Source organism: Ursus americanus, chromosome 6 (genome assembly GCF_024610735.1).
Source record: "Ursus americanus isolate L20-20 chromosome 6, mUrsAme1.1.p, whole genome shotgun sequence".
NCBI classification, from domain to species: domain Eukaryota; kingdom Metazoa; phylum Chordata; class Mammalia; order Carnivora; family Ursidae; genus Ursus; species Ursus americanus.
In genome coordinates, this window is record NC_142132.1 from 36,164,013 (window position 1) to 36,182,191 (window position 18,179).

The 18,179-nt window shown below is 46.1% G+C and overlaps 1 protein-coding gene across 5 annotated transcripts in view; it reads left to right on the forward strand.

Moving 5' to 3' along the window:
- Window positions 1-5,082: 5,082 nt before the first annotated feature.
- Window positions 5,083-18,179, forward strand: part of SLC16A12 (solute carrier family 16 member 12) — a 71,183-nt gene continuing 58,086 nt past the window's right edge. Inside the window, exon 1 of one of the 5 annotated variants that reach the window (XM_087862917.1) lies at window positions 5,083-5,274. The gene's annotated coding sequence lies outside the window, so the exon portion shown is untranslated. Of the gene's footprint in view, window positions 5,275-5,411; window positions 5,866-6,086; window positions 11,099-18,179 lie in introns of those variants that run through there. The other 4 variants (XM_087862915.1, XM_087862918.1, XM_087862913.1 and 1 more) reach the window with 4 other exon arrangements.

Sequence of the window (18,179 nt, forward strand, 5' to 3'; positions counted from 1 at the left end):
TCAAACAGAGAAAAAGTTGAAAGATTATACATCTGCTGCTTCCTAGATTCTAGATGAACTTTCGACTAAATTCCTTTATCACCTGACTCTTCATCTCTCTCTCACTCTCTCTGCCTCCATCCAACCATTCACCTATCTTTTTTTTTTTTTGATGCCTCTCAAAGGAAGTTATAAGCATCAGTAGAAGTTGGGATTTGAATTGAGCCTTGAAGGATATTATCAAGACTATAAAGGCAGCAGAGAGAGAGGAAGCAAAAGTCCAGGTATGGGGAAAAGTGTGGGTAAAAGAACAAGGGGCAGGAATGTGCCTGCTGGCTTGACAGAAGAAGGAGGCTATGACACAGAGTGACAGGTGGGGAGCATGATGATGAAGGATGGGTAGGAAGGCTGGGTGGAAGAGAACTCTGGCCAACCCACAGAGGAGTTCCATTTCAATGAGAGTAAATAAGGGAAATAGGAACTAGCGGAGTTTCCAGCAGAAAGAATGCAGGGCATGAACAGTATCGGGAAGATTAGCTGTCCAGATGGGTGGGAGTAAGGGAATACTGAATGAACGGAAGTCTAGTAGTCCGAGTGAGCTATGCATAAGGGAATCTGAGTCTAAAGATTAGTAAGAATAGATTGGGAGAGAACAAAATTATTAAGAAAATTTAATGTAAGAAATTTGTTTCATTGTTGCTGAAATTCAAAAACAGTATTTGGTAGGATAGAATTATAATGTAGAACAACACAATCTAAATTAATTTGTTTCTGAAAATGTTTTTCAACTGCGATCTTCAGAAAATACCTCCACTCAACAGAGCTTCAAGAATGAGTGGATATCTGTGTTCTGCAGATGTTGACCTGGTCAGGCTCTGTGCCGGCTGCTTTCGTGCCCATCGTCTCTTGGAATCCTCACAGACCCAGAGAGGAAGGCACTTCTGCTCCTCCCAGAATTCCTCTAACCCAGTGGATGCTAACAGGAGGTGGTTTTGTCCCTGCCCAGGGGAAATGTGGCAATGTCTGCAGACAATTGTGATTGCCATGACCAGAGGGTCACTGCTGGCATCTAATGGGTAAAGGCAGGGATGCTGCCAAGTGTCCGGCAGTGCACGCGGCATCCTGCCGATGAAGAATTATCAGGTCCAAAAGGCAATTAGTGCGGAGGGTGAGAGTCTAACCTAATTAGCACAGTTTGGAATAAGCAGCTGCCCAAGCCATAGCTTTGAAAGGTACCGTTGGTCTAATTTTATAGATGAGAAACATGAGGCTTAAGAGGGTTAAGAAACTTCCTAACTTCATACGGCTAAGGAATGGCAAAAATGGGGTTTTTACTTTGGTCTCTTGATTCCAAATTCAATGTCTTTCAGTTATACCACAACTCCATGAAGAAAAAGGGGTTAAAATCATTCCATTGTTTCAAGTCACAGGAAATGGGAGAATTTTAGCACCAAAGGCCAAGGTGGTGATGTCAAAGAGGAGAAAATAGAAAGTCTGGGCTGGGGGAGCTAACCACAGAGTGTACTAATAATTTCAGTTCCTGATAGGTTAACATTTGAAGGGATGGAGTGGAGAGAAGTTAAATGCCAATGTCCACTGGGGATCTGGCCAGAAGCCCTGGAGAGAGGTCAGAACCAGAAAGGCATTGCCTCTAACAGGCAGGTGTTAGCCACAGGCATGACAGAGAGGCATGGGGTATGGGGTAAGAAAAGAGAGCAGAGAAATGGGGACTGAATTCTAAGAAAATGTTCATAAGAAAAGAAGTGCTGAAAAAGCAACCAAGAAAGACAATAAAGAAAGTGAGATCCCAAAACTGCCCACAGGTTGTGATTTTATTAAAGAAGCCTGAAGAACAGGAGTTTGAGAAGAAGGTCAGTCAGAAATCTATGTTCCTTGGCGTGCTGGGAAGAATTTCCCTGTTTCCCATTCCACGTATTGCCTTGATTTGTATAACTGACAGCAGACAATACTCGCATCTTTTTTTACGCTGTTTACGCTGAGAACCTTTATTAGTCATGAAAATAAACTTTCAACTTCTATTTAGGCAAAAGCCTCAAATTGCCAGCCCCAGCCCCCCAGCTTCTGGTAGCTTCCAGTCTGACGTGGACACCCCAAATATTATTTATCTGGAGCCAATGTTCTCATTTCTCTCTGCTGACTCCACACATCCTTATTTGACCAAATAACAGGAACAAACAATTCCTTCCATAATGTACCCTAAGGTGTCACGCTTCCAAGAATCTCAACGGAAAATTGATTCCCTTGAACTATGGTGCAATATGATTTTAGTTAACACACTTCCTATTTATTGGACCCAAATGGTAGGGATTTGAGCAAGTACGCTGAGCCGCCGGGTCAGAACAGCACAGGTAGTGCCCGGCTCTGAGCAGGGAGGAGGAGGGGAGGGGAGGGGCTGGGGAGAAGCTATAAATGGTACCTGCAGTAGGAGAGCAGCTGAACCACGTCAGCAAAAGGCTTGAACCAATAATGATGTAACTATAGGACTATGTCTCCCCAACTACTTTTCTTTATAGTAAAATGACTATTAATGCTTATACTGGTAAGATTTGTCGCACGTTTGCTATATGCAGGTGATGAGGTACAGGTGAGGTTCAGTGGGGTGGGGTCCAGAGCCGATGACCAAGAAAGAATTCTTGAGGCGTCTTTGGTGCAAAATGGTGGTTTATTAAAGCACGGGGATAGGACCCGTGGGCAGAAAAGAGCTGTTGCCCCGGGGTTGTGAGGAATGGCCCATTATATACCCTCAAGTTGGGAGGGGGTTAGGGATAGCCTAAGTCTCTAAGGAATTTTGGAAGCAAGGTTTCCAGGGCCTTGAGGGGGCTAGCTGTTGTTGGGAAAAGGTCATTTATTACCGTCTAATAAAACCTGAGTCATGAGACCCTTCAGATGTATATCGTGGGCCATATGCTTGGGGGAGGATTGCCAATACGTATCTTGGGGGGTTAGAGATAAAGAAAGTTTCCAAAGGAATTTTTATATGTGAAAGTAGACTTACAGGATCTTGGTGGAGGGGAGGGGGTCAGGCTAGGATGGTCTTTTGCCCCCAGCAAAGTATTAACATCGAGGCAGCTGAGTTCCTAGAGGAATGTCACCACGCCTGTTTCAAGGACTTGTCAATGGGCTGTAGGCAGTAAGGACTGTTTCTTTGTCCCTTAGGGCAGCCAGGAGTGCCTGAGGAATGTCACATACATCCCATGGGGGGGGGGGGGTTGCAGGGTGTCAGCTTCTGCTTTGTCCTTCCATTCCCTCATCACAGGGAATTATAATCAGCGCGTCCTATGGATTAGCCCATTCTGACTGTCTTGAGGACTCAGCGACCCCGGTTTAATGAACAATTCCTCCACCCACCTTAGGACAGCTGAGGTTCTGATAAGGATTTGGAAAAGCTGGAATACTAGGGCTCACTTCCTCGTCAAAATCCTGGCCTCTAAGCCACCACTAACACTTTCTGTGATGAAAGAAATGTTTTCTGTGCCATCCAGTACGGTAGCTACTAGCCACACTCTGGGACGGAGCACTTGAAACTTGGTTAGTGCCACAGACTAGCACTAAACACAAGCACACACAAAAACCCCTGAGTTTTCGCTAAAATATAAGTGTGAACAGCCACATTTGGCTACTTGTAAATAGCCACAGTAGCAGCCATATTGACTGCGCAAACGCAGAACGTTTGCACCCCTGAAGGACTTCTATGAGGTAGCACTGTTTGGGAGAAATGTTGCCTTTTTCCTTTCCTCCTTGGTTGGGTTCCAGGGCAAGCAGAAGGGTCCTTCTCCTCCCCTTTCCGGCTCCTCCAAACCTCCAACCTCTGAGAACAGAGATTCCTCTCCTCTCGCCATCTTCCCTACTCCACGTCCACACTGCCCAACCGCATGGCATCAGCTTGTCAACAGCCTTGGGTAGGCAGATGGAAATGACCTTTCCAACCCAAGCACTGCCAGGCAACATTACCCTCCTCCTCATCGACCATCTGCAATTACTCCACTCACACAAGACGGAAATCATTCTGCCAGAGCTACAACCAGGCAAACTAAATCTGAACATTCCAAGAATCAAAAACAAACACAAAACCCAAACACACAGCATTTAATGAAATAAACAAAGTGCATGCTTTGGGCTTTGCTAGAGCCTGTGAGTGACGACTTGAGTTAGACAGAAGGAAGCCTGTGAGGTTTCTTTCTATTCTCCAAAAGTTTTTTATTTCAAAACTTTTAAAAAGAACTGGTTGTTCTACATTATTTAAATGGAGAATGGACCTTATTTGCCACCCAAAACAATGTTCTGAAATGCAAAAGTATTCAAGCCTTGAACCTAAAGACCTTCACAGATGAGCGCTCAGGGCTCTCCAAGGCTCTACGTTTATGAATCCATTTTCAATGCTAATGAATTCTTTCACAAGCCATATTTGCTAATTCTTATGTGTGCTTTAGACATAGATTCACTAATCATTACTTAGATGCAACCCAGAGGTTTTTGCAGTGAAAATACGACGTAAATTCAGACGTTAGGGGGAGGAGAAGAAACTAAACAGCCAGAGGGTAAAATGAGGAAGGGCTTTACTAGCCTATTTTTTTTAAAGCATTGTGTGGCTACTTCTCAGTAACTTTTCAGTCCCCTTTTCAAATTTTCCGTGAAATCCAACTCTTAGTGAAACTTTGATGTACCACTGACTAAATCACCCAGGGATTCTTAAAATGCAGATTATAATTTAGAGGCGCTGTGCGTGGGCCGAGATTTCGCATTTCTAGCAAGCCCCCACATGGCAAGGCTGCTGCTGACTAGCAAGGGGGTAGACCCCAAGAAGCTGGAATGAGGCAGTTCGGAGAACTTGCTTCTGACGGGGTGATTTACAGGAAGGTTAGCCTAGAATCTGTCTTCCATGGGGTGCCTCTGGGCAAACCCGGGAAGCTGCGTCTGTAGGTCCCTGAGACCGCTGCCTTTAAGGCAACTTTTGAGGAATGGGGACGAACCTCAGCACAATCCACAAACCCCAATCCACGATCTACGTCTGCTGGGGGCGTGTTACATACCCCGCGCCTGCACCTGCCTTCCCTTGTCCTCTTGGCAAACACCTGAGTGGACTATTATTATTCTCGTTTCACAGGTGAAGAAACTGAGGCTCAGACTTCACTTGCTCAAAGTCACAAGCTTTTCAGGAGAGTTGGATCCAGGTCCATCTAACTCCCAGAGACAACGCTTTTAACGAACCCTTTGGGGCCTCAATTCCCTGGAAGGTGACCTGGGAAGCGCTGGCAAGCGGAAGACACATCCCCGGTACATACGTCTAAGGGAGTCCTTGGACTCCTTCTCCAGACCTTGCTCGTCGACCCTGCCGGGAAAAGTTCTTTTTGAGAACACCCGGCCGCCTCTGCTCGCCTAGGTCAGGGGCGCGCACGGCCGATGAGGGTCACGGCGGACCCGGGGGAGGGGAGGGCGGTCCTGGAGCGAGCTGGCTCCGGACGCAGCGGGCCGACCCATTACATAACCGCGAGGTGTCCCTCCGCCCCCGCGCCCCTCACCCCGCGCCAAGCCTCAGCACCGAGAGCGGATCCCGGTGATAAACCCCTTCGCCCACCACGCAGAGTCCACGCGGCGCTGGCGGGCCGGGGGCTGAACCTGCCCGCGCGTTTCGGAGGCCGGGCGCGGGGCTCTTCCTCGCGACGCTCTCCTCCTCCCGCGCTGCCCTCGGGGCCCCCGGCCCCAGCCCCGCCGGCGCCTCCGCCCCGAGCGCTCCCCGCCCCTCGGAAGCGCGGACCGCGGCGGCTGGGGCCCGGGAAGGGGCCACGGCGCAGGGAGGCGGCCCGGTGGGTGCGCCCCGGGGGCATGTCCGCGCGCCACCGCCCGGGATACAGCGGTCCACGCGAGGTGAGGACGCGGCGGGGCCGGGCCGGGGCCGGGAGAAAGGGGGACTGCGCGCCCGGGGCGGGCTGCGGGGCACGGGAACCCGCCCGGCGGGGCTGCCGCGGGCGCAGCCTCCCGCGGGCGGCTGTCCCTCTCCCCGTTCCCCGGCGGCGTGGGGGCTCAGGGGACCCAGAGCATGCTGCGCGGCGGGGCGGCAGGGCGCGCGGGCTGGGCGTGGTGGAGCTGGCGGAGGGCGCTCGGTGGCTCCCGCGGTCCCAGCGCCGGAGCCCCCACCCGGCCCCGGGCCCCTCGGGGCGCCTGTTGGGGTTGGGTTAGGGGACAGACATGTGCCCACTCGTCCTGTCGGTGTCGGGGGCGCGCTCCAGCGGTTTCTGGGCAGGTGGCTGGAGCGGAGGCGGCTTTGATCTCCATCTCCGTGCTTGCCAAAGGCAGATTTTCTGGTGTAATAGAGACCAATTCTCTGCTGGATTGGGCTTTCAGTGACTTTTTTTTTTTTTTTTAATAATCTTATGCCTTCGGTAATAGTACTTATTTATCGCGTGTGGTGTACTAACAACACACCAGCCTTCAAAATCCTCAATTGATTGAACTTAATTTCTCAGCTGTTTCTTGTCCTGAAGGAAGGCCGTGATCCCTGTAGTGCAAACTCAGGGACAAGTGTTGGCAAGCAAAATTTTAAAGCACGATTCCAGTAAGTCCTGGGGCTATTTGGTTAGCCTTCCGTTTTCACAACTCAGTTTTCTGACCATCTTACAACTTAAAAAAAAAAAAATGTTGAGTCGGATGGAACCAACCAGAACACAGGTTAGACCATTCCATTCTGATGGGACTCTAATTCGTTCATCCTACTCATTTTTTTGCGGAGAGCTGGGCACTCTGAAGGCGCAGCCGGCTTAACCCAGGAAGAAAGACAAGGCCTGACAAATTTAGAAACACACCGTCTCTACAGGTATCTGAAATCACTACCTTTTAAAATCCTCAATGGACCCTGCAGTTTGTCTCACCCCTCCCCCACATGTCGTGCCAAACTAGGCTACTGGTGTCTGACCCTCCCGAGGTGCCCAACGTTTGTCTGTTAAAGAAATAAATGATGAAAATAAGGAGTAGTAATTAAGTGACTGGATTTGGTCATAAGCACAGGATCTTGGAAATTGAAAAGGGTTTTAGAGATCATCTATTCAAACCCTTCAGCTGGCGGGCCAGGAAGCTCAGATTCCTGTGGGCAAGGATTGGTTAAACTCATGCTGTTCAATGGTGATGGAACCAACACACAGTCCAGGCCTTCTCCTTCCCACTTAGTTCTGCTTTCAAAGCATGTCGCTGCTAGGCATTTTGAACAAAAGCGATGTAACTAGAATCACCTATAATTATATCATTTTCCTGTTCTTATTATTTATTTATTTATTTAAACTGGTGGAATTTTGAAGTAAATGAGAGGTTGATTTAGCCAAACCACCTCTGTAGTACAACTGAAAAAATACAAACCCTTAATTTTAAATAATATTTACATTCTTCTTAAACAGTGATGAACGTGCAGATATGTCCTAGGTGTACATCCAGAGAAGAAAAGTAATCAAAACAGGTGGACTAAATTTATCCCCATCTCTCCCTGGAATCTCAGCTCCCCATGGTGATGATTGGTTAGAGTAAAAGGTGTAATGTATGACTTTGGAGCCAACTTGAGAAAGGGGGGTTATATGAGGCTCATTTGTGTGCTGTGACGAACACCATGACCTTATAACAGATCTGAGAAAGGAACTCTCAGCTGACTTCTTAGCATTTTATGCATTGCACGTTTTTATGTTTTTCAATTTAGTTCAATTTCACAGAGATCTTTACCTACTATATTATAATACCTACTATGTGCCTAGTGCTGCTCTGGGCATTTGGGATCTATCAGTGATAGGAAAGAGATTCGTTCCTATGGAGCTCAAGTTACAATTCATTCATTAGAATATTTCTGGATTTTGTTTGGCAGATAGAATTTCTGTTTTGCCTAAAGTAGGGAAATGAACATAAATGTTCCAGATTTTCTTCCAATCCCCTGATCCTGCTGATTTTATAATCACTGAAAACAAACAAAGAAGGAAATTCAGAAGAATTACTTTGACTTCGATGAACTGATACCCTCCTGCACGTGAGAGCGGGTCCCACAGTTGGGTATTTTATGTATGTTCATTCGGAGTCCCTTAAATTACATCTCCGTTAGTGCGGGGACATCGTCGTGGTGACCTGAAACTTAATGAAGCATGGGAGGATTCATTTTCTCAATAGCACACCCACGGTTGCGTGCTGTCATGGTACCAGTGTGTAAGATGTAGCTGCTTATTTATTTACGCAGATGGTGTTCTGCTTTCATTTTTTCTCACTTTACGTTTCGTCCCCCACTCCCCTCCATATTCCTAGGCCTCACAGTGTTGTGGCTTCTTGGTAAATCCGTTACCAGGCAGGTTTTATTCAGACATTCCAGTTTTAAGCATTTTCTAATTCCCTCAACTGCTTTTTCTTCAAAACGGCATGGTTTGCAAGCTTAGGCATGTTTATTGTTTTTAACAAAGGCTTATCAAAATGAACTTGGCAGTTGTTCAGTCGTATACAGCCAAAAAAAGTATTCAGTGCAGCTTTTGGGGTTGTTTATGCATTCCTTACCTACCCTATTGCTTTGCCTTTAAAAATCGCTAATTTGGAAGCTATTTGCTTATGAGAACCTTTATAGAATATCTCAAAACTCACCCATTACAGTGGTATAGTATAATTTAATTGAGGAAAAACCAAATCCACATTTGATGTTGGGAGATTTTGAGTGCAAAGATTTTCTCTCCGTCTGTTTTTAATTTGTTCTACATCAAAGGACGTCAGGAAGTGTCATTCTCTAACAATGTCCTATTTGCAAGTGGTCTCTGTGAAGCACTTGGAGGAGAGTCACGATTTCTGATGGCTGCTGAGCACCCGGATCCTTTGGTTTTCTTCAGTTGCCCCCCACTCTGCCCCATCAAATGCTCATCCCTCCGTTCCCTCTTTGACTCCCCACTGATGAATGGGGTGAGTTGCCGTAGCCAGGTAGGAAGTTACACGCCTAAATAAATTATTTAATGTGCTCCTTCTTTGCTTGCTTAATAAATAGTAAACACTTAGTGGACTTCTCCTTATTCCATATTGGTGTAAAGATTGTGTTTTGCGCACCTCTTTTTCTGTGCTGGCGGCAGCAGGAAAGGCAAAGACCCAGAAGCCGCCTCTGAAGTAGCTTTCTGGCTGGCACGGGAAACAGACGGTACGTGCCTGGCTAGCATGCGGGTTATGAGCTCCGTGAGATAGATAAGTGCTCTGGAAATTAAAAGGAAGGAGAGAAAGCGTGCAGGCACTATGAGTAGTCAAGGTTTAGGGAAGACTTCATAGAGGAGGACACGTTTGAGCTTCTCCTTGACAGATGGGTAGGATGGTAAAGCTTTATAGAAGCAGAAGGGTATGTCTATCTTTATGGAAACATAGCTCTACTTTTTGTTTTTTGGTTTTTGGTTTTTTTTTGAAGACCTATAGAAGACTTCCTTTTGGGGGCCAGGTAAGGCTGTGTTGGGTTGTATTATGAACCCTGACCATTTCTACACCCTCTGCATGCTTCCCCCTCCCTCTTGGGTAATCGAGTACTGATCCGTGCTAAAATAACACCGGGTTGGGGCGCCTGGGTAGTTCAGTTGGTTAAGTGGCTGACTCTTGGTTTCAGCTCGGGTCATGATCTTGGGGTGGTGGGGTTGAGCCCCACCTTGAGCCCTGTGTTGGGCTCCATGCTCAGCAGGGAGTCTGCTTCAGGATTCTCTCTCTCCCTCTGCCTCTCCCCCCACTCTCTCTCTCTAAAATAAATGAATAAATCTTAAAAAAATCCAGCAACTCAGGGTTAGCCAGTTCTCTCCTTCCCTCTGAAACCCCTCCTGGTTGTTGCTCAGAGCACAGAGGCCCCTGTGACAAGAAGCTCTCATCTCAATACATTGGCGTACTTTGCTTTTATCAGCTCAGTGCGCGCTTATTGTGTGTTTGCTCATAGTCCTGTTTATTCCGGTAGTACTTGCTATCGTGATTTTGCAATTTAATGAAATATTACATGAAGTGACATAATGTAAATGCCAGACAAAGATGCTTTTTCTATAAAAACTTAATTGATTGCCATAGGGGCGCATAAAAGTAAGTCATTTCTAAAAACAATGGCAACACATGTTACAACATGGATGAACCATGAAAACATTATGCTGAGTGAGAGAAGCCAGACACAAAAGACCACATATTGTGTGATACGTCCACAATAGGCAAATCCACGGAGACAAAAGGTAGATTCGTGGTTGGCATGGTATGGGGGTAGGGAAAGTTGAGAGTGACCGACAATGGGTATATGGTTTATTTTTGGAATGATGACTTTGTTCTGGAATTAGGTGGTGGTGATGACTTTATAACATGTGAGTGCACTAAAAATCACTGAATTGTAGCCTTTAAAATGATTAAAATAGTAAATTTTATCTCAAACCTCCCTGCCTCCCCACAAAAGACAGTGAAGCTAAAAAGAGAAAGAGCAACATCAAAAAACGGGCGACTACTACTTAGATGTGGAAGGGACAGCTGTAAAAGATTGGGAAACTCTGATGGACAGAATCTAGAAAGATTTTGCACTCAGGCTTTTCCGCAAGTAACTTTAAGGTACAAGTGCTTTTACTGTCTTTGAGAAAATATGGTAAGGTGATAGACAAAGTGAAAAACACTGATATAGTCAACTTCTTAGAACTGATCTTAGTTGTTTCTTTTCTTTTTTTTTTACTATTTTATTTATTTGTCAGAGAGAGAGTGTGCATAAGCAGGAGGAGCCGCAGGCAGAGGGAGAAGCTGGCTCCCCACTGCACAAAGACCCTGGGATCATGACCTGAGCCAAACGCAAATGCTTAACCAGCTGAGCCACCCAGGCGTCCCAGAACTGATCTTATTTTTAACGACAGTTGTCCTTATTTTACTTTTAATAGTAGTGGGAATTTTCACCCACTGTTACCAGTTAGCTGACCCCAAATGTGTTTTCACTGTTGATTTTTGTATTCAAAGTAGCACTTTCATGGATCTTGACCAGTCTGAACCGTGTTTTGCAGATTTCCGTGGGTTTCAAGGAGTCTCGGGCTGTTAGGGGCATGGGGACAATGTGGGGAAAGATGTCCTGCATCCAGCTTGAGGTTCCTTTTGGTGATCTCTTCCACAACCTCAGCAGGTATCCTATTCTTGATTCACATTTTGGGTTTCTAAGTAAGATTTTATCTGAAGAAAGGATTTCTTGGTGAAAACAAGTTTGTAAATGATTAGGCCATGTGTTTATAAGTTTCTGCTTCCCTTTCCCTACCAAATATGCTTTATGCCATTCTTGTAGCTCCTAATTGTTTCAAAATACTGTGCACCTGTGTTAAAAAAGTATGGGAAGACATTGGTCTTATTAACTTGATATCCTCTGTGCCTGTGCAGAGAGATAGCCAAATGAGCAGTTAGATATTCTGGGCAAGAAGCATAGATTGGGAGTTATTAGCATAGAGACTCAGTTTAAGTCCTGTGTGTATGGAAATAATCACCCAAGGAGAGTGTTGATAGAGAGACATGAGGTGAGTCAAAGATAAAATCCTGAGGAATGGCTGTGGTGGTCAGGCACCCTCTGCCCTCACACTTTGGTCAACGAAGTTCCCTCTTTAGTTTGCTATTTCCCCACATATGCTCGGGCAGAACTGTCAAAAGAATTGGAGCTTGAGTGTATATGTGGGTGGGGGGGTATGGGGTAGGGTCAGAACATAGGCTGTGGAAACCAGCCAAGGAAGTTTTCTCTTTCTTTGGATACCCGACATGCTAGAGGGCTCCTTCAGTATGTGTACTGACGTACAGAATGAGAAGATAAACTTGAGTGGTTGATCCCCGGATTTGGTAATGAGAGAGCCATTGCGGTATTTTTGGCATGCAGTGGTTTGTTAAGAAGAATTACGGTTTCTTGATTTTTAAAATCCAGACATCCCCTGACCCCTGTCTTCGTTCTCCCTTGTGGGACTAGAGTGGTGACTACTAGGTTCTGGGTATGGTCCCCGTGAGAGCCTAGGTAAGTCCCCACGCCACAGGGGATGAAGCTGTATTTCGTGTCACTGACACAGACCCTGCCTTCAGTGCCAGCCAGCTGTTTCGCAAATTTGTTACAAGTCTCAACAGGCAACAGGGTATTAACATAATTTATAAACTCATAAACCCTCTTAGTGAAAGTCATAGTACCATGGTAAAGAATAAATAAATGCTTATAAGTAAGACACTGGCAAAAATATTTTGCTTAATAGTTAGGAGGTTCAATATAAGGGGATTGGTCATTGTATCAAAAAATTAAGCATCATACATTTTTTCCTCTCATTTTTACTTCTTTCAGTTGACCTCTTCCACATTCAAAAAAGAAAAATTATAGACAACCATATATTCTAATTTTATTAGAGATGAAGATGTAATTAAAATTTCAAATGACATTGGGGGGCACCTGGGTGGCTCAGTCAGTTAAGCATTTGACTCTTGATCTCAGCTCAAGTCTTGATCTCAGGGTGGTGAGTTCAAGCCCTCTGTTGGGCTCGATGCCCAGCGTAGAGCCTACTTAATAAATAAATCAATAAATAAAACTTTAAAAATTAAAAGAAATTTCAAATGACATTGAATAGCTGATGCATCCAAACTGGCATCTCAGAATCTCTGGCACACTGCGTTCTTTATAAATTCTTGCATGATCACATACCTAATTGGCTGCAAATACAGGCTACATTAAGGTAAAGTTTCAGGCTGGGTTTTTTTTTGTTTTAATAGTTTTAAGGTGGGAAGAGACATTTGAATTAGATGGACTGGAATTAATTACTTTTAAAGCCCCTAATAAAAACATATTGTGATTAAGCAATGTTAAAATAACTCAGTGACTTTACCTCTTCATCAGGCAAATGTTTGCTGAGTACCCAGCATGCGCAAGACACTGTGCCAGCTGCTGAAGGCCCACAGAGAATAGACAGGGTCTTACCCAAAGGCTTGCCATCTCCTCGGGGAGGCAGACGTGTGGACAGTAATCAGGGCATAGTGATGAGTTCCTTACGTGCCCACCTGCTATGGTTCAGAGCCAGAGGGACGGATGCTGCCAGGTTGCTCAAGCCCTTAAGGAGGTATAGAAACTCCCGAGGCGGACACCTGAGGAAGGACATTCTAGGCGGCAGGCACACCAAGCACAAAGGCACTGAAGTGGGGAAGTAACACTGCGGACTGAAAGACCCGCGTGGTCGTCCATGGTGGTTAGGGGTGGCTGACATGCACATATGACGTGCATATGGCCGGTAGCCAGATAGCACCAGAAGAACTGGCAGAAGCAAGATCATTTAGGGTCTTCCTGTACCGCACTAAGGAGTTTCAGTTTTGCTTTAGCGGCTGAGAGCACTCCTTGAAGGCTTTTAAACAGAGGAGTGGGGGTGGGAATGGGGCTTTGGTGATAAAATTAGCTTGTGTTTCAAACCAACATCTCTGAGTGAGGCTTGAAGAAAGGTCCAAGACGGTGACAAGCTAGGGGTCTGTTGAAATGGTACAGGTGGGAAGTAAGGTTCATGCCTCATGGCAAGACTTCTGCTTTATTCATGTTTCGATTCTTGGTGCCTGGTGCCCTGCAGGGCGTGTGGTGGAGATGTCTGGTAGGCAATTTGATGTTAGGGCGGGCGATCCTAAATGTGGGCATTATGAGCTAACAGGCTCAGTTGAACATGACAGGTTTGGATGAACAAGACGTAATTGGATGTAATTACCCGAGGAGCATGTACAGAATGAAGTGTGAAGTGGGTCAAACGATTGTGGAGCATAACTAGGGTGTGTTCACATTATACCGAGGGCACATCTTGGTCGTTGCACCCTTCTTTTTCTACTCTAGTTACATGCTGATCTTTTTCTAGAACAACTGTGAGGCCAGGGACTGTGTCTTATTTATGGTGTCCTGCCATTGTCCACAGCTTAAGACCTGTGTTTGGAAATACTCACCCAAGGAGAGTGTTTATAAAGAGATGTGAGGTGGGTCAGGGGTAAAATCCTTGCACAATTCCAGAAAGCACCACTCCTACGTCTGAGTACTTGCGTCTCACTGTGAATAGTGCTTCTGAGCTGTGCTTCAGCTGTCCCTACTCAGCTGGTCGCCGCGGCTGTCATGGAACCTGAGATATGGTGAGTGTTCAGTATGTTTGTTGAATGAATGAGTAAATGACACAACATCTAATGAGTGGCCAGAGAAAGAAGGATCTAGCAAAAGAAAGTAAGAAGCATAGGTCTATAGGGAAAAAGGATAAACAGGGGGGACTCGTCATGGAAATTCAAGGAAGAAAGAGTTTCCATAATGAGAGTGACGAATGCTACAGAGGTCAATTAATCAGGGACGGCAGAGTTGCACTGGCAATTAGGAGTCATTGGTGTCTAAAATAGCTTGAGTGGCGTGTAGGGGAGGCAAGAGGCAAATTCCATTCCACTGAGGTGGGAATGAGAAAAGGGGTGAGGAGACAGTCAGTGTAGACAGGTCCTTAAGAGGCTGGGTTTGTGAAGGCAAGAAAATAATTGGGGGCAGCTGGAAGGGCAGCAGGGGTGAAGGGGGTCTTCTTCCCTTGTCTTTAGTTCTCTTCCCTTCTTTCCTCTCTCACATTCCTCCTTCCTGCTTTCAAGGTGACAGATACTTGAGGAAATACAGAAGCTAAAGAGGATCCAGAATAAAGGTCTAGGTTCAAAATACAGAATCTAGGAGAGGGGATACTAACCTGAGAAATCAGATATGAAAGGAGGCATCTTCCTTTGCCCCAGGAACAAAAGGGTTGAAGGAGGCATGGGGGTGAACTGGAGGAATCAGCTGAAGGGAAAAATGCAGTACGAACAGCCCACATTTGCTCTATAAAATAGTAACTGGCATTTTAGGGGCCCTTTATATGTTCTAAGCATTGTTAAAACTACTTTACGTACGTTAACTCTCTGAGTTCTTGCAACAGTCGTGTGAGGATGGAGTTAGTATCCTAATGTTATAAATGAGGCAATGACAGCACAGACGGGTTAAGCATCCTGCCTGAGGTTGAACAGCAGCTTGGAGGCAGGACCAGGATGCCTTTAAAGCTGTTTGCCATCCTGCTGCGGGGTACATAGGGTCCTTAAGATTTTAAATAAGCAACGTGCATATGGAACAGGTACAAATATTGTTGCTGAGTCACTCCAAGACTTAGCTTGTGTTGGAAATCATAATTGTGCCATTAATTTGCAAGGTTGAGAGATTTGTTCTAGCAAAACTTGCCTTACCAGTTATAGGAACGGAAATGTTCGGATGGTCTGGATTGATTCAAAATTGGGGATTGGTGGCTTGAAAGGAGTGGGGGTGTCAGAGAGAGAGCAACTGACATGATGGAGAATTCTAAAGAGGAGGCGAGCTGAGGGAATGGGAGAAAATGCAGAGGCCAGGGGCCTGGAAGCTCAAGGAGGTTGGAAACCAGGTGCAGTAGGAGTTAGGGAATTGTGGAGGATAGAAGGTTGGGGTTTGGGAGGGATACCGATATCTCACACAACCCTAGATTTCAGAAGTGAGGGTCGGCACAGGTGATGATGGGTTGATGCCTTTGGACGTACAAGGCTGAAACTGAATGGAGGTGAATCTTATGGGACGTGATGAGGTCAAGGTTGAGGCTGAGATTGGCAGAGATGTTGGGCACATGTTGACTAGACCCTGTCTCTTGTTGGAGGATGGTGCCCAGTAGCCCTAAGGACTGGTCTGGACTTTAGAAAGTTACAGCCCAAGTATGTTATGTTCTAGGGAAGGATACAAAAGGTTAGCTGATCTCTGGCATGCCATAAATATCACCGCATGGTCTCAATAGAACATTGTCAAGACACGGTTGGGTAGCTTCTAGTTCGCACTGTAGTTTTTGAAAAAATAACTTGCAAGCGTCAGTTGGCAAAACAACATGTTTCACAAGCAACTTCAGAGGCTTTAGCCAAATCGTCTTTATCACCCTGGAAAGAAAGGACTGTGCGCTCTGCTGAAACCCCCTCTTCCACTTCCTTCTCCCCCTCCTCTTTCTCTTCTCTGGGAGTGTGCAGCCCAGCACTCTGTGGGCGGAGAAGCAACTGAGGATCGTCAGGCTTCCAGCTGTTGCACTTTGTTGTGATTTGTGGGGGTGGGGGTCGTGGGAGAGGGGCCAGAAACTTGAGTGGGGCTCAGTGTGGTGTCTTTGCTTCTACAGTTAGCCATGTGATGGGAACCAGCAATGTGCGCTCCCTTCCCACGGCTGTGCATACCCCAGTCGGCTTTTCTCCTCTGCCCATTCAGGGTTTCAGGAAATCAAAGTTAGATCTGATGTAAGCTTAGAAGCCCCACGTGGGAAGACACAGAGCTCCTGCCTAGGGACAGAACATGCGTGCCAGGCCTGCGCGAGGGGCCGGCACAGGTAGCGAATCAGGTAGGCTGTGCTGGGCTGTGAGGAGCAGGAACTCCAACCCGGACTGGCTTCACTGGTGAGGAAAAGGATTTCTTCATTTAGCAGAATGTCCGGGCTTTGACTTGACTTCTCTGTGACCGTCTTGGCTCTGTCCCTGCCATGTGTTCATTCGATTCTCAACCTGATTGTCCTCATGGTCCCAGGATGGCTAACACTTGTTTGAGGGGTCACATGGAGATAGGAAACACCAGTGGAGGGGGAGAAGCTGCATCTTTGTGTCTTCTCAGTAGTGAGCAAATCTTTCCCGGAAGCTCCCGGAAGACTTTCTTGTCCCTGGCAAAGATGGGGTCACTGCTCTTTCCTTAAACCAGGCCATGACTGGCAGGCCCAGCAGGATTGCTCTAATTCTTCACTAACTACTTGGGATGGACTATATGTTGGGAATCACGTCCATGACAGAGAGAAGGCTCAAGGCCATTGTTACGAAATTCCAGCCTTTTCAAGGAGCCTCGGATGGTGGCGGTCAAGTCCCACCCCAGCATTTGCTGGCAGTATGAACTCGGACACATTACCAACTTCTGTGAGCTTCGGTTTTCTCTGAGAGGATCATTGTGGGAGTTGAAAACACTTTATAGAAACTTTAAGGAGCTAATTTTTCATTTAATGATGATGATGATAGGGGTGCCTGGGTGGCTCAGCCGTTAAGCGTCTGCCTTCGGCTCAGGGCGTGATCCCGGCGTTGTGGGATCGAGCCCCACATCAGGCTCTTCCGCTATGAGCCTGCTTCTTCCTCTCCCACTCCCCCTGCTTGTGTTCCCTCTCTCGCTGGCTGTCTCTATCTCTGTCAAATAAATAAATAAAATCTTTAAAAAACGATGATGATGATGATGATGATGATGATGATACGAATAACAGTTCCATTTACTGAGCGCTTACGTGTTCCAGACACTTGCTATAGGCTTTAATGCATTTTCTTTATTACTCACTAAACACACATTAAGCAACCATCACACTCAAGGCATTCTGCGTGCTTTATTTATGACCTCTGTTAAGCTGAGATCTGGAACAATAAGGCTAGGGACAGGAAAGGGGGTAGTGCTCCGTTTCACCTACGGGCTTCAGGGTTTTTGGCGCCTGTGACTGGGTGGTGGCAGCTGGCTGTGGGACCTCCGACAGTGGCTCTGCTGTCGGCCACGGATGGCCTTCCGCTGACTAGTTCAGGGCTCGCTGCACTAGGGATGTGCCACATGGGTGTACATGTGGTTTTAGAATACCTGATGCTTTTCTTTTCCCTGTTCCTTTATTTCCCAAATATAGGACTTTTGCATATTTATGCTTTTGAAATAGTAGAGGGATTTATACATGTTTATTAGATGCTTGTCTCCATTGTCTCATCTGAACCCCATGAGGAAGTCAAGCCTGAATTTGCATCTGTTTTGAGGCTTAGTGGTCATGAGATGCATCAGGTAATCAAGGCAGTAGGTGGTGGGGGTGTCATTTTTTTTGACATTGCAAATTGCCCTGCTTTGCACAACATGGTGAAGTGAACTTCTCCCATATTTTGGTTTCTATCCTTAAGATAGTTTCCCTGAAGGAGAATCTAGGTCAGAGGGTTTGACATTTTTTATATGGATTGCCTAATTGGTTCATGGAAGGTTTTTAGATGGTGACAATGACACGCTTGTAGTGCTATTTGGGGATTATGCGTTTTCTCATTCTATGGTGTTTTATCTGCCTGGGATCATAAAATATTTCCAGAAAACCTGAACTGTTCTAGTACCATCTAACTTACATTTTCCCAGGTTCTCCCTTGCAATTATAATAAAAACAGTGTTTCTGTGGCTCAGCCTAGGTCCTTTC